We start from the raw sequence: 17,407 nt of genomic DNA, 5'->3' as shown, positions 1-17,407 counted from the left end.
CTCTCTCCTTCCCCATCCCCTTCCCCACCGGCGCCCACATTTCTTTGTGTGTCCCCCCCTTCGAGGTGGAAAAAATTCCCCCATCTGATTTACAATTCCTTGCCACCACCTCGCGACTTCATTCCAAACATCCTTTCCCAAATCTAGTCCAACTTCTCCTCTTGAATGAATGTCCACGCCTCCTCTGCCATCTCAAAGTAGTGATGTTTGCCCTGGTGTGTAACCCCCAGTCTTGCCGGCTGCAACATTCCGAATTTCACTTTCTTCCTGTGGAACACCGCCTTGGCCCGATTGAAACTCGCCCTCCTTCTCGCCACCTCCGCACTCCAATCTTGGTAGACGCGGATCACCGCGTTCTCCCATCTGCTGCTCCGTGTCTTCTTAGCCCATCTCAGGACCATCTCCCTGTCCTTGTAGCGGTGGAATCCACCACTATTGCTCGTGGTATTTCCCGTGCCTTTGGTCTTCTCACGAGGACCCGGTACGCTCCCTCCACTTCCAGGGGGCCCGTTGGGGCCTCAGCTCCCATTAAGGTATGGAGCATCGTGCTCACATACGCCCCAACGTCCGCTCCCTCTGCCCCTTCAGGAAGACCCAAAATCCTTAAGTTCTTCCTCCTCGAGCTATTTTCCTGGGCTTCCAATCTCTCCATACACCTCTTGTGTAGTGCCTCGTGCGTCTCCGTCTTCACCACCAAGCCCTGTATCTCGTCCTCATTTTCGGCAGCCTTTGCCTTCACTCCACGGAGCTCCATCTCTTGGGTCTTTTGCGTCTCCTTCAGCCCCTCAATCGCCTGCAGCATCGGCGCCAGCACCTCCTTCTTGAGCTCCTCCACACATCGCCGGAGGAACTCCTGCTGTTCCAGGCCCCACACCAACTGGGCTCCCTCAACCGCCATCTTGCTTCTCCCTTCCCTTCTCTGCCGCTGCTCCAGAGGATCCTCTACAATCTGGCCACTACTATCACTTCTTTCCATCCACACCCGGGGGGACTCCTTCCTATGTCGCCTCACACTGGGTTTAGCCTTTGAAAATTTCCGTTGGGGCTCCCGATAAGAGCCCAAAAGGCCATTGAAATGGGAGGTGCCGAAACGTGCAACTTAGCTGGTCATCGCCGCACCCGGAAGTCAAAATCTGCCTTCTTAATCACCTGTTGCACCTGTAAACCAACTTTTTGCGACTCATGCACTAGCACACCCAGGTCTCTGCACAGCAGCATGTTTTAATATTTTATCATTTAAATAATAATCCCTTTTGCTGTTATTCGTACCAAAATGGATAACCTCACATTTGTCAACATTGTATTCCATCTGCCAGACTCTAGCCCATTCACTTAGCCTATCCAAATCCCTCTGCAGACTTCCAGTATCCTCTGCACTTTTTGCTTTACCACTTATCTTAGTGTCGTCTGCAAACTTGGACACATTGCCCTTGGTCCCCAACTCCAAATCATCTATGTAAATTGTGAACAGTTGTGGGCCCAACACTGATCCCTGAGGGACACCACTAGCTACTGATTGCCAACCAGAGAAACACCCATTAATCCCCACTCTTTGCTTTCTATTAATTAACCAATCCTCTATCCATGCTACTACTTTCCCCTTAATGCCATGCATCTTTATCTTATGCAGCAACCTTTTGTGTGGCACCTTGTCAAAGGCTTTCTGGGAATCCAGATATACCACATCCATTGGCTCCCCGTTATCTACCGCACTGTTAATGTCCTCAAAAAATTCCACTAAATTAGTTAGGCATGACCTGCCCTTTATGAACCCATGCTGCATCTGCCCAATGGGACAATTTCCATCCAGATGCCTCGCTATTTCTTCCTTGATGATAGATTCCAGCATCTTCCCTTCCAACGAAGTTAAGCTCACTGGCCTATAATTACCCGCTTTCTGCCTACCTCCTTTTTTAAACAGTGGTGTCACGTTTGCTAATATCCAATCCGCTGGGACCACCCCAGAGTCTAGTGAATTTTGGTACATTATCACTAGTGCATTTGCAATTTCCCTAGCCATCTCTTTTAGCACTCTGGGATGCATTCCATCAGGTCCAGGAGACTTGTCTACCTTTAGCCCCATTAGCTTGCCCATCACTACCTCCTTGGTGATAACAATCCTCTCAAGGTCCTCACCTGTCATAGCCTCATTAACATCAGTCACTGGCATGTTAATTGTGTCTTCCACTGTGAAGACCGACCCAAAAAACCTGTTCAGTTCCTCAGCCATTTCCTCATCTCTCATTATTAAATCTCCCTTCTCATTCTCTAAAGGACCAATATTTACCTTAGCCACTCTTTTTTGTTTTATATATTTGTAGAAACGTTTACTATCTGTTTACTATTTGTTATATATGACTTCATTTTGAATTGAATATATCTCGAGTCTTCATCCTAAATAACTCTGAAATATACACCATTGAATTGCAAACATGACTGACCAAGAAAAGAAAGCGTTTCACTGGGTAACAGAAATCCCATCAATCTTTGTTCAGTTTGACCACAGTCAGCTTTTAAACAGCCAAATACAGTTAAATGGAAGTGAATTGAGAACTTTGTGTTGATTATATTTGACCCCTGTGTGTTTTGGTGTGAAACATTCTGAAGCCTAAATCCCGTTCATGTACAAGAAAGGAGGGGTGACAGCAAATCCGCACTGAGCCTGGATTTCCTCATCTCCTTGAGTGGCTTTTCCTGTTTCTCCATCATTAAGGCCAAATCTTTCAAAAATGTGGTTCAGTTAAATCTCTGTCATTTCCTCTAATTCAGTTACAGTATCATTTGTGTCTGTCTATATGAGCTGTCTCGATACGTTTCGGAGGGTGATTAAAATCTTAATCTACGTCTACAAAGCCATTAAATTCTTTTGTGAACTGAGCAAACTGCCAAGATCCGCACTTTGTTTTTTCATGTATGGAACGATCTGTCTGGACTGTACACAGAACAATACTTTTTACTCGGTACACGTGACAATAAATCAAATCCAATCAGAGACAGTTTCTTACTCGTCTTCAAATTGAAAAGAGTCTTCGTAAAAATTATTCATTCATGGGAGGTGGGCGTCACTGGCTGGGCCAGCATTTATTGCTCATTCCAATTGCCCTTGAACTGTGTGTCTTGTGAGGCTATTTCAGAGGGCACTTACAAATCAACCACAACATTGCTGTGGATCTGGAGTCACGTGTAGGCCACGCCACGTAAGGAGAGCGGATTTCTTGAAGGACATTAGTGAACCAGACGGGTTTTTACAACAATCAAGAGTGTTATCATCAGACATTTAATTCGAGACTTTTATTTAATTTCAGCATCTGTCAAAGGCAGATTCGATCCCAGGTCCCCCAGAGCACGGGTCTCTGGATTACTCGCCCAGTAACAATACCATTACTCCAATGCCTAGCCCACATATTTTTGGCAGAATATGGTGTCTCGTGTTGTGTTCTGTGATCTTGTCTTGCAATGATTCTACAGAACTGCTGGTGAATTAGCCAGAACAATTATTTATTAATGTACACGTGGTAAGGATGCTAAGTTATCACAGAATTACATTAAACTCTCTTGGAACTACCCTTATGTGCGACTGGCCTCATGTATGCCTGACAACCTTCTGCTGGTAGCAGAATGTCACCTGACTGATGCCTGACGCCAACTACTGGTGAGTGGTCACACTGCTAAGTACATGTAATATATACGGGCTTATCACATCTCGTAACTTCTCGGAATTATCGAATAATTAATTTTTTCAAACAAATTCTGATCGCTCTGCAGTTTCTGGAAACATTTTGGTTGATCGTGTTATTTTTAAAAATAAAGATCTAGTCTTTGCAATATAATTACCTAATACACCAATTCACTAATCATAATCAATGTTCACTACTGAATAAACTTCAATTTAATTATTGTTTTTTGCAATGAAATCAATACATAGTTAATATAGAAAAGGTACAGAAGACAAAATGGCTGCAGAAAGTCACATGTTAGAGGTATAAAAGGGCTTCCTTGACCTTATTACTAAGGCCAGTGAATACACTTTGAAAATAACAATTTACGGGCAGCCAGGTGGCGCAACGGTTAGCACTGCTGCCTCACGCGCCGAGGTCCTGGGTTCGATCCCCACCCTGGGTCACTGCCGTGTGGAGTTTGCACATTCTTCCAGTGGTTTTGTTGGTTTCATCCCCACAACCAAAAGATGTGCAGGGTAGGTGGATTGGCCACGCTAAATTGTTCCTTAATTGGAAAAACTTAATTGGGTACTCTAAATGGTTTATTTATTTTATAATGAAAATAACAATTTTATAACTAAATGTGATTACACATGTGCGCACTAACAGCTTCCTACATTACAACAGTGAATATATTTCAAAAGTACTCCATTGGCTTTAAAATACTTTAGAAGGTCCAGTGGTAGTGAGAGGTTTGATAGAAATGTACATTTGTTCTAATTGTCCGCAAACGAGGAAATATTACACTCGGTGTCCTCACCAATTTATTGATGAAGGTTGAGTCTTAATGTTGTGTAACAACCACGTCATTGACACCATTTTGAATACTCTGTGAAATTCCAGACACACAATATGCACAATTATTTGTTGTAAAACACAGCGAGTTGTTGTGATTTGGAATGCACTGTCTATAAATGGTGCTAAAATCTCATTGGACTGTAACTTCCAAAAGGGAATTTGGTACATTCTGAAAAAGAAAACAAAATAGTCGAACTCTGGGATTAAATGGGTCGCTGTACAAAGAGCTGGCATGGGGAAAATGGGCCAAATAGACTCCTCTGTGCTCTAGCAGCCTTGTGTACATGTAAAGGGAGTGGTAACAACCTGGAACCTACTGCCTATGAGGTAGGAGATGCAGAGATGACGGAAGCATTTCAATAGGAAATTGGACGGGCACTGAGAGAAATAAACCCACAGGGATTCGGGGAAAGAACGGGGCAATGGACAGACTGGCTTCCTCCACAGAGAGCCGACACGGTCCCAAAGGGCTGAATGGCCCATTCCCCACCCTCCAGATGCTGTGATCTCAGGAGAGAAATTCAGCTGCTCCAGTCACTCCAACTAACTGGAGTCCCTCATCTCTGATCCCTTTCTTGTAAATGTCCTCTACACTCTCTCTAAGAACTTCACATCTTTCTATGATTCTATGATCTTTCCAAAAGTGTGGGACCCATATATAGGGTTCCATTCCAGAGGGATAGAATTGAAAAGCACGGAGGAAATGTTCAACTTGTTTAAAACGATGGTTCGACTACACTGGCAGCTCTGTCAACATTGGTGATCTCCATTTAGAAAAAGGAAATAGAGGCACTGGAGAAGGTGCAACAAAGATCCATAATATACAGAACTGAGAGCATTTAACACTCAGGAAAGGCTGGGGCTGCTTTTTTCTGGAAAAGAGAACACTGATGGGTGACCTGATGGAAGTCTTTCAAGATTATGAAAGGATTCAATAATCCAATCGGAATTTCAATAGACACCTCTTTACCCAGCGAGTGGTGAGAATGTGGAACTCATTACCACAGCAAGTGGTTGAGGTGAACAGCATGAATCCATACTGGGTACATACACGAAGGAGAAAGGAATAGAAGGAGATGCTGATTGGTGGGGAGCGGGGGGGGGGGGGTGGGGGGAGAGATATGGAGGAGTGGGTGGAGGATCATGTGGAGCATAAATACTGACCCAGACCATGGCCAACCTCAGCCGGTATGGGAATTTAACCTGTGCTGTTATGTTACTGAGCACGAACCAGCCATCCAGCCACCTGAGCAAACCGATCCCTGTGTAAATCTTTAATAATTCCTTAAACATTACTGATTGCCTGTCTCCCACCATACTATTTAATGTAGTTTCCCAGTGCACCTCAGACAACTTGCCCCTCATACCCTGATTATTTGTGGGCAGCACGGTACCATAGTGGTTAGCACAATTGCTTCACAGCTCCAGGGTCCCAGGATCGATTCGTGGCTTGGGTCACTGTGTACGGAGTCTGCACGTTCTCCCTGTGTGTGCGTGGGTTTTCCTCCGGGTGCTCCGGTTTCCTCCCACAGTCCAAAGACGTGCAGGTTAGGTGGATTGACCATGTTAAATTGCCCTTAGTGTCCAAAACTGCCCTTAGTGTTGAGTGGGGTTACTGGGTTATGGGGATAGGGTGGGGCTGTGGGCTTGGGTAGAATGCTCTTTCAAAAGAGCTAGTGCAGACTTGATGGACCGAATGGCCTCCTTCTGCACTGTAAATTCTATGATAATTCCATGAATTTTCATCTGTGAGAAGCACCAAGATAAATGAAACAAAAGAACCATGTAACCACCACAGCCCATCTTCATGGAAATGTGGCATGATTTTGGGGGTTTCCAAACAGAAATGGTAATGAAACATCTTCAAACCTCCAAACCCCCTTTCACTCTTTGATCCTTGTGAAATGTGAAACCAGATATTCGCAAGAAGGCTCAGAGAGAATTAGCCCACTGGAGACGAAGCCATGAGACCGGCCAGTCCAGCAGAAAGAAACCTTCTGACCATCCCCATTGACCAACAGAATGAACAAAATGCAGTCCTGGATGTAATTGAGAACAGAAACAAGAACAGCAGAATCCAATCCCTGTAATCAGTTGTGAACTTGTTGGTGTCTCAGGAAGTGTGATGAATTACAAAATCCCTTCACACATTGAGAGCAGGTGAACGGCCTCTCCCCAGTATGAACTCCCTGGTGTGACTGCAGACGGCATAACCGAGTGAATCGCGCAAATAGAGGTAAACATCTGTGTGTTATGGGGCTGACGCCCACGCAGACACTTGGAGAACGTGTCTCCACACGGACAGTGACGTGGGGCCAGGATTGAACACTGGTCCTCAGCTCTGTGAGACCGTAGTGCTACCCACTGCGTCACCTAACAATATAGATGAGGGAACAGAATGGAATATCGCCAAATTTGCAGATGACACAAGTTGCTTGGGAGGGTGAGCTGCGAGGAGGTTGCAGAGATCCATCAGTGTAATTTGGACAAGTTGAGTGAGTGGGCAAACAAATGGCAGATACAGTATAATTTGGAGAAATGCGAGGTTATCCAGTTTGGTAGCAAAAAGGAGAAGGCAGACTTAGCTGAATGGTCATAAATTAGGAGAGGGCAATGTGCAACGAGACCTGGGCATCCTCGTACACCAGTCGCTAAAGGTAAGCATGCAGCTACAGCAGGCGGTAAAGGAGGCAAATGATATGCTAGCATTCATTGTGAGCGGATCCGAGTACAGAAGCAGGGATATCTTACTGCAATTATACAGGGTCTGAATCTGAGGAAGGATGTTCTTGCTCAAGGGGGAATGCAGCGCAGGTTTTCCAAGCTGATTCCTCGCATGGTGGGACTGATGTCTGAGACACTGAATCAGTTGGGATTGTATTCGCTGGAGTTCAGAAGAATGAGGGGGGATCTCATTGAAACCTATAATATTCTAACAGGACTTGACAGGGGAGATGCAGGAAAGATTTTCACGGTGCTGGGAGTGTACAGAACCAGAGGTCGCAGTCTGAGGATATGGAATAGACCATTTAGGACAAAGATTTTTTTAAAAATTTAGAGCACCCAATTAATTTTTTCCAATTAAGGGGCAATTTAGCGTGGCCAACCCACCTAACCTGCACATCTTTTTGGGTTGTGGGGATGAAACACGGGAAGAATGTGCAAACTCCACACGGACAATGACCCAGAGCTGGGATCGAACCTGGGACCTCGGCGCCGTGAGGCAGCAGGGCTAGCCCACTGCGCCACCGTGCTGCAGCAATTGAGGACAGAGATTCGGAGAAATGTCTTCACCCAGAGAGGGGTGAGCCTGCGGACTTTGTTACCACAGGAAATAGTTGAGGCCAATACATTGTATGTTTTCAAGAAGCAGTTAGATATAGCACTTAGAGCGAAGGGGTTCAAAGGATATGGAGAGGAAAGCGGGATTGGGCTATTGAGTTGGATGATAAGCCATGATCATAATGAATGGCAGAGCAGGCGCAAAGGGCCAAATTTCTATGTTTCTATGGAATCCCTTCCCACACTAAGAGCAGGTGACTGGCCTCTCCCCGGTGTGTATTCGCTGGTGTGTCTGCAGGTTGGATAACTGTGTGAATCCATTCCCACAGAGGGAGCAGGTGAATGGCTTCTCCCCAGGGTGAACTCGCTGATGTTTCCGCAGGATGGATAAATCACTGAATCTCTCCCCACTCAGAGCAGCTGAATGACGTTTCCTCAGTGTACTCGCTGATGGTTCCGCAGGCTGGATAACCAAGTGAATCCCTTCCCACACTGAGAGCAGGTGAATGGCCTCTCCCCAGTGTGAACTCGCTGGTGTGACTGCAGACTGGATAACCGTGTGAATCCATTCCCACAGACGGAGCAGGCGAATGGTCTCTCCCCAGTGTGAACTCGCTCATGTTTCCGCAGGGTGGATAAATCACTAAAACCCTTTCCACACTGAGAGCAGGTGAACGGCCTCTCCCCAGTGTGACTGCGTCGATGAATCTCCAGCTCAGATGGGAATCTGAATCCCTTCCCACAGTCTCCACATTTCCACGGTTTCTCCATGTTTTGGGTCTCCTCGTGTCTCTCCAGATTGGACAATCAGTGGAAGCCTTGTCTACACACTGAACATGTGCACTGTCTCTCCTCACTGTGAATGGTGTGATGATTTTACAGGTTGTGTATCTTGTTGAAGCTCTTTCCACAGTCAGTTCACTGGAACACTCTCACTCGGGTGTGTGTTGTGTGGATCTTGGTGCTTTTCCAGTCACACTGATGTTTCCACAGTCAGTTCACTGGAACACTCTCACTTGGGTGTGTGTTGTGTGGGTCTCGGTGCTTTTCCAGTCACATTCACGTTTAAAATCTTTCAAAGCCGACAGATTGGACAAACATTTCTCCTTCTCGCCAATGATATTCAGATCAGAAGGAATCGAGTGAGTTTGTCACATCGAGACATGATGTTTGAGATTTCGGTCTATAATTCCTCCTCTTCCAAAATCCTTCTAAAACAACTTACAAAAGTCATCATTGTTAGTACAGGATAGAAATTCACCGTAACTTCACTGCAATGTAAGCCTACTTGTGACAATCAAGATTATTATTATTAAAATTCAGAACAGACAATTCTAGTTCCCATGGAACATCATTTTCTCTCGTTCTCCAAAAGCTGTAAATCTCCATCCCACACACACTCCCTCCATTCTCACTCTGCTGTATCTAATATTCACCCTCCCAATTCTCCTGAAGTTGCTGATTCATGTTGATTGACAGATCCAAGCTCAGCTCACTGCTTCCTGACCAGGACAGAGAGATTAGAATGGGAGTAAGAGTTGGCCATTCGGCCCACCGAGTCTGCTCAACCATTCAATGAGATCCTTGGCCGATCTACCTCAGCACCATTTTCCCCACACGGTCCCCATATCCCTCGATATCTTCAATATCTAGAAGCCTATCAATATTTGTCTTGAACATACTTGATAACTGAGGCTCCATATTCCTCTGGGGTAGAGAATTCCAAAGCTTCACCACATCCTCGAGTGAAGAGATCCCTCATCTCAGCTTTCACTCTATTTTCCTACCTGTTCGCCATAACCCTGAACTCTATTATCAACAAAATATCTGTCAACCTTGTGCTTCAATACATTCAATGACCCGTAGATACAACTGGTCCCTGTGGAACAGAAATCCAAAGACTAACAACCCTCTGAGGGAAGAGATGACTGGAAATCTATAACATAGCTACAGTCTTATATTACAAGACGAGAAATAATAATATATTTACTTTATTACAGAACGGTAAATAATATATCTAATCTGTACCATGTAACAACACGAGCCAGTACCAGTCACTAGGCAGCACGGTAGCATTGTGGATAGCACAATTGCTTCACAGCTCCAGGGTCCCAGGTTCGATTCCGGCTTGGGTCACTGTCTGTGCGGAGTCTGCACATCCTCCCCGTGTGTGCGTGGGTTTCCTCCCACAGTACAAAGATGTGCGGGTTAGGTGGATTGGCCATGATAAATTGCCCGTCGTGTCCAAAACTGCCCTTAGTGTTGGGTGGGGTTACTGCATTTTGGGGATAGGGTGGAGGTGTGGACCTTGGGTAGGGTGCTCTTTGCAAGAGCCTGTGCAGACTCGATGGGCCGAATGGCCTCCTTCTGCACTGTAAATTCTATGATGATCTATTTCCATTATTAATTTAATTGCCCTGAAATGTCAGCCATCTCATGGAACCGACCCCATTAATTGTGAACATTAGGAAAGAGACAATTATTTGGAAATAGATTTTGAGTAACCAATTATTTTTTTGCAATTAAGGTGCAATTTAGCGTGGCCAATCCACCTACCCTGCACACCTTTGTGTTGTGGAGGTGTTACGCACGCAGACACGGGGAGAATGTCCACACGGACAGTTACCGGACCGGGATCGAACATGGGTCCTTGGCGCCGTGAGGCAGCAGTGCTAACCATGGTGCGACCAGAGACCATTCTTTTAGTCAGATAAATAAATGCATCAATCTGTTCAGGAGATGGGTAGGAGGAGTTGGAAACACTTTGTGGAGCCGCGAACCTTCATGAAAATATTGTTTTCCCAATTAATGTGGTTCCAGGTTTGGCTCAAATCATCAACGAGGACTCTGATCTCAGGGAAGGAAGGAAACCCTGGCAGGTGGGCGGGAGGATTCACAAACACCCGCTGGAGGCCCCAAACCCCAATAAGACCCATTGATTTTATTGTCAGTCTGCAGACAGGAGCTGGAGAACTGAACCCAGGCAGAGGAGAGGGAGGGAGAAAACTGGGAGTGGAGGAAAGAAATGGTGCAGATGGTGAGATGGGTTTGGATTTCAGCCCAGGGAGGATGGAGAGTGTGTGGGACGGGGATTTACAGCTTTGGGGGAACAAGAGAGGGAAAAATGTTCCAGAGAAACCAGAATTGTCTGTTCAGAATTTCTATCCTAAACTCGGTAATGGGGATTTTGTAAAATTTGTTTTTAAAATTTTGGCTTTTGTTTATTTATTTATTTTTAAATGTTTTTATTCTCCATTTTCGCATTTTCCTTCAAAGTTTACACCCCTGTTGATCTCCAAATTTCTTTCTCTGTCAGTCTGGCCTCAATAAAAGTTGAGACGGATTCGCACGTAAACAGAAGTTATTTATTTAGCTTGCAAGCTTAATCACCTTACAGAAATGTAAGAGACATCCAGCCTCTTTCATTCCAGAAAACGACTGAACTAACAGACAAAGGGATCTCTGCAAAATCAGTTCAAATGGTATCAAGTTTCACATACTCGACGGACATAGGTCAGCCTATGTCCCTCCTGACCTGTTCGATCTATTCTGATTGGCTCACTTCCAATCCCTTTCTCTGGCCCCTATCAATGAAGCATCACCCTCATAGACACACCTCTTCCTGCTTTTTCCATGCGGTCTCAAATTCCTTTGTCCCTAACTGCAAAAATCAAAGTGGCTTATTTCTACATTACATTAACTAGTAACTCTAAAGTAACTATTTTATATCACATTCGTCATTCCCTCCTTTTATCATTCCATGATAACCGAACTATCCAATCTATAGCTACGGTTCCTCATCTAAAAAGATTCGTCGCTGCATTTCCAATTCCTGTCTTAGCCCCCCTTCATCTGCTTCACCCTCATGGATTTTAACAGTTAAATTTTTTTCTCGGCGATTGGGGCGGTGATCTGATCCAGTGCACCCAGCATTCTACCCATCACACATTTAAGGATGGCCAGGCCCACAAAGATGCAGCCGATAGCTACCACTAGATACATGGCCATATTTATCAACCAGTCCTTCCATCCTCCAAATCCCCAGTTACCCCAAGAGTCAGGATCCTGCATCCCGTCCAAGTGATCCCGTATGCGATCCATAAATTTAGTAATGTTAGCAGTCAAGTCCTGAATCCCCATAATACACTTGCCCTGTACTATGGCGCATACCCCACCCTCACGGGCCAGAAGATAGTCAAGAGCATACCGGTTGCGTAAGGACCTCCCAGTAGCCCAGTTTATCCAATTTTGAAATGCCCATTCGGGCCGCCCAGCAATGCAGAAAGCCCTATTCCCAACAGTGATATGAGAGACATTCGCCCAGCCACAAAGGAGCTGGAGGCCAGCGTTCAATGGAACGCAAGTGGTGCTATAACAAACGCATTGGCCAGACGCCTGGGTGATATGGCACCTCCTGTCCGTACAGGTGGGAAACAGACATGTTATATTTGTGTCCACCTCTACCAGCAAACAGCCATATCCTTCACTGCTGAAGCAATTCTCGTACGACCGGGAATCCCTATTGGGAGTGAAGTGGCTAGGTATGTACGCCCTCCACCGTCGCAGCCTATCGTACTGTGAATGGGAATTATCCCGAGGGAGGGGAAGGCAAATAGCCGGTGGTGCTGAATCCGGATCGTAAGGAAGAGTGACTTGCTCGGGCAATGGCTCGGAACGCTGACAATGAACCACCGTTTGGGGAGTGCCCCAAAGCGGTGAAACAGAAAATAACCTAGACACCGCTACGGGGTTTGGGTAGCAGACAACCCGTCCCTGGCCATACAGACGGTGGTAAATCTGGTAGAAGAGATTCATACTACCCGGGTTTTCCTCAGTTTGGCCTTTAATTAACTTAAGTGCATCTCCCGGTAACCTACGTTCTAGCTGTACTTCCCTTCTCACACGCCCCGTCCTTTCTCTAGTCCCTTTCTCTTTCTCATGGTCTCTTCCTACACTCTTCTGACAGCCTGATGTTACCTTTATTGTACCACTTTTAACACATCCAAAATCAAATTTACATGTATTCCAAAAACAAGGCAATGTCCATATAATGTTCCCTTCCCATCGCCGGGGCCGGTGCAGCTGCTTCATGACTCCCGCATTCTCCTTAACTTTGATGACCTTCCATGAGTCGATACCATGTCCTCGTATATGGGGCAGTGAAGAACATCACCTGTGCATAGGTGATGTATCCTTGTAGATTGGTTGGGGCTACACAGATACATAATATTCCCCTTTTCCATGTCCATCGCCAATAACACGCCAAGCGAAGTGAGGCCAAATATCAGACAGACGATGCGTAGCCACTCCATCATGCTCCACACCTGTAAAATAGCACTGGAGAAGGGAGGCAGGTTAGTATCCGACCTTTTACAGTAGTGGAGATGGGCTCAATTTACAGTGATGTAGGTGGACCCAAGCACTTCGCCCCTCCACTTTAACTGCTGTGGGGGTGGTAAGGAGAACTTGGAAGGGCCCGTCCCATCGCGGCTCCGACCCCTTCCTAGTCCAATTTTTGACCATTACATAACTACCGGGCTGGACTGAAAGTGAGCTAGGTACTGGGCAATGGCTCGTGAGCCGCGCGGACTTGGCCATGGAGTTCCTTGAGCACTTGCGTAAGGGCTAGAACATAGGTGGTCATTTCCTCAGTCATCTGATGAAACTGAACCCGTCTGGGAACCTGCAGGCTCCAGGGAGTTCTAAGAGGCCTGCCATAGAGAATCTCGGCGGGAGAGAGCCGGGCCGGTCCCGCAGGTGTAACCCGCAGCTGGAAGAGGGCAACGGGGAGCAACTTAAGCCATGTCAGTCCCGTGTCTGCTCTTAATTTAGCCAATTTAGTTTTGAGGGTCTGATTGTGTCTTTCAACCACCCCGGCTGCCTGTGGTCTGTAAGCACAGTGTAACTGCTGGCGTATGCCCAACTGGGAGCAAAACTCCTTGTTAATTTGTCCAATAAAATGAGGCCCATTATCAGAACTTAACTGAGCTGGTATACCGTACCGGGGAATGATTTCCCTCATCAAGACTTTAACCACAGTAGCAGCTTTACTATAGATAGTCGGATACGCCTCAACCCATCTGCTGAACACATCCACAATGACCAAAACATATTTATAACATTGACACCTTTCCAACTCAATGTAATCCATTTGGAGCGTCTCAAAGGGACCACTGGGCAACGGGGTTTGCCCCTTCCCACAAGGGATACCTTTTCCGGTGTTATATTGCTGACAAATCAAACACCGATTACTGATACTTTGGGCCAACCCCTGCATTTTAGGGTGCCACCAAGTGTCCAGCAACAAATCACTAGTCCCCCGAGCCCCACAATGAGTTGCAAAGTGTACACATTCGATGACCCATAAAGCCAGTACATCAGACATACAAGTCTGATGTGCAGGCGTGGTCCATAAAGAGGAAACAGAATCATATGTACAACCTAACCGTTTCCACATTTGTTTATCACTCTCAGGAGCGTCCTCCTGTAACCTTATGACGTCTTGGATGGTTGGCATTGGCTTGTCAGAAGCAGACACATTCATAGTAGATCGTTTAGTCTGACTTAACATTTTAGGCACCATCACTTGCTGAATTTGTGCGGCTGTGCGCGCTGCACAATCTGCTCGTTCATTACCAACGTCAACTGGGGTTGTACCATTCGTGTGGGCAGCACATTTAATAACGGAAATCTGCGCTGGCAGAAGGAGGGCCTGCAGTAGGTCATTAACTAAACCCCGGTGGGATATTTGACCACACATAATCATGTCAGGTTGTTCTGACGAAATGTCACTCAAATCGCCCCTTATTGTGGTAGTTTCCTGAATCAAGGCTAAACAGTCGTGGCCAGGTGCGTCTTCATGGACAGGGGGACCACTAAGAAAACAGGCTGGATTGATAGTGGTACAGTATTTAAATGTCAGACGTGGATTGTTCAAAAGGTATATCTCATACCTATTCTGACGAGCTGCGGTAAGATGCTGACCATTCGCCCCATATCCCTGGCATGGTACTGGTCATGGACCTGACGTGTAATATGAGGGCTTACCGAAGCTGACTGTGGCCATAAATGTGGTGATATTGTAACAAAATCGGCTGTACCTTCTTTTCCCGTGACTGTGACTGTAACCTTGACTGGCCATTCGGTCTCAAGTAATGGCCAGTATTTGTCCTCCAACTCCCTGTTTCGTCCAGTTCTGTCATAGGCCAGGGTAACGTGATGCAGTGATAGTGGCTGTTCAATGTCTAACGTCCACCACTGGGGGGTGATAGAAATATAGCACTGTTGTCTCATCCTCCTCTTCGCTGATCCACCCACCCAAAGTCACTATATTGGAGCTCCTGCTGGTAAACTACCATTTCTGCCGCTTGTTGGGATCGCAGATCATCCTTTTTCATTACATACTCAGTCTTAACCTTTGTAACTGAGCCTCCTTCTTGGCCTACACCCTCCTTCCAGTAAAATCTGACTGCCCTTGCCATCTGGGAAGGGTCGTTCTCTGTCCAATTCATGTTATTACATTTCACAGCAGTAACCACAGAAGGTGGTAGGCAATGCATTAACATAGCACAGTATTGAGGGGAATTCTGACCATTTTGATACAGCAAATCGCCTGACTGCCCCCGGTAGATTTCATTAAAACGCCCCAGACATTCCTATGGCTCACCAATCTTCCCAGGTTTTAGGTCTAAGATAACAGAAAGATTTATGGGCCTTTGAAATGTGCTATTCAACGCATTCAAGATCTGTGTCCTTCTTTTCTCTATTTGCTCTCTTTTTTTTTTTAAAACTTAAAAATGTTTGAAAATTCAAATTGAATTACTGCAACTTGCAAGCTTAGCTCTGATCTCAACTCAGAACTAAATTTACAATTTGCTTAACACAAACTTGTATAACATTTACAACTTAATTATTTCTTTATCTTAACAATTTTTTCTTTTAACAAGTTTTTTTTTTCTGTTACATACACATAAGTATTAGCAAAATCAACTATCATAAGTATTAGCAAAACCAATTATCATCTTCAGATTGACACTTTTTAAAATGGTGTCCATGATCTTCTTTAAGTTTCTATTAATCTCCAGATAAAATGAGATAAACCTTATTTCAAGTAAGTAAAATTTAAGATTCTGGCAATTTCAATCAATTGCTTTCGAAAATAATAACTTTTATCAAAGAGGTGGAGAAACCCACTGGTTTCCTTTAATTAATTCAAAACGTAACTTTGCTGGTGTTCACTGACTCAAAGGAAAGGTATCCGATTACACTGCAGACTGTTATCTCAAGGCCTGAGTGAGAAGCACTGTCTGTTTTCAACTCCGCCTGCTGCTGTTAACCCTTTGAGAGACTTCTGCTTCAACCTCACAATCTCAACTAGACCTCGGAACTTTACAGTCCAAGGAGACAATTTTAGCTTAATCAACTATATATTTAAAACACTCACACATAGAGTTGAACCATCTTCAGATTTAAAAACAGTTATACTGGACTGAACCCCCATCTATTGACGTGCCATCAGCCCCTGAACCCATATAATAGACTGAACCTTTATTATTTAAAGTCCCATCAGCCTCTGAACCCTAATAATAGACTGAACCTTTATTATTTAAGTCACATCAGCCTCTGAACCCCGATAATAGACTGAACCTTTATTATTTAAAGTCACATCAGCCCAAAAGCCTAACCCAAGCCGAAACAACAATATGAAATCCCATCAATTAAAGTGCTAATCCCCAGACTGACCTGTGATTTCGTCGAGGCGGTCTTTCTGTGCCAACCGCGAGTGACCAGACTAATCAGACGATAAGAAGAGGGGAACAATCAATGCTGGTCGTTTTCCATTTCTACATTGAGGGCCCTTTGTTCCCGTCCTCCTGTTCATAATCAGTCTAATTCTGATTTCGCAGTTGGAACAGGATCGCCCAGAGAAATCCCGGGTTTCGGCACCAAATGTTGATCTCCAAATTTCTTTCTCTGTCAGTCTGGCCTCAATAAAAGTTGAGACGGATTCGCACGTAAACAGAAGTTATTTATTTAGCTTGCAAGCTTAATCACCTTACAGAAATGTAAGAGACATCCAGCCTCTTTCATTCCAGAAAACGACTGAACTAACAGACAAAGGGATCTCTGCAAAATCAGTTCAAATGGTATCAAGTTTCACATACTCGACGGACATAGGTCAGCCTATGTCCCTCCTGACCTGTTCGATCTATTCTGATTGGCTCACTTCCAATCCCTTTCTCTGGCCCCTATCAATGAAGCATCACCCTCATAGACACACCTCTTCCTGCTTTTTCCATGCGGTCTCAAATTCCTTTGTCCCTAACTGCAAAAATCAAAGTGGCTTATTTCTACATTACATTAACTAGTAACTCTAAAGTAACTATTTTATATCACATTCGTCACCCCACCCACAGACAGTAAACGGTAACAAATACAAAATCAATCCCCTTAATAATAACAACGATCCCATCCTCCCACCACCCCAAACAACGGCCCACCTGTCATTATATGCATCCAATAAAACAAACCCTCCCACGGTGGAAACAAAAAACAAAGGAGAAAAAGAAAAAGGAGTCCGGTGCCGCCCATGGTCACCATTAAGCTAT

The 17,407-nt window shown here is 45.1% G+C and overlaps 1 protein-coding gene across 2 annotated transcripts in view; it reads right to left on the bottom strand.

Annotated features, from left to right (window-relative positions):
• The window catches only part of LOC140421745 (uncharacterized), a 354,082-nt gene that overhangs the window by 333,752 nt on the left and 2,923 nt on the right, over positions 1-17,407 (bottom strand). The window contains exon 2 of one of the 2 annotated variants that reach the window (XR_011947054.1): positions 11,143-13,136. The exons of the other annotated variant lie outside the window; for it this stretch is intronic. The gene's annotated coding sequence lies outside the window, so the exon portion shown is untranslated. Of the gene's footprint in view, positions 1-11,142; positions 13,137-17,407 lie in introns of those variants that run through there. 2 annotated transcript variants of the gene reach the window in all.

This window comes from Scyliorhinus torazame, chromosome 5 (assembly GCF_047496885.1).
Source record: "Scyliorhinus torazame isolate Kashiwa2021f chromosome 5, sScyTor2.1, whole genome shotgun sequence".
Taxonomy (NCBI): domain Eukaryota; kingdom Metazoa; phylum Chordata; class Chondrichthyes; order Carcharhiniformes; family Scyliorhinidae; genus Scyliorhinus; species Scyliorhinus torazame.
The sequence above is the reverse complement of the archived record's forward strand: the minus strand, read 5'-3'. Positions and strand labels throughout refer to the sequence as shown.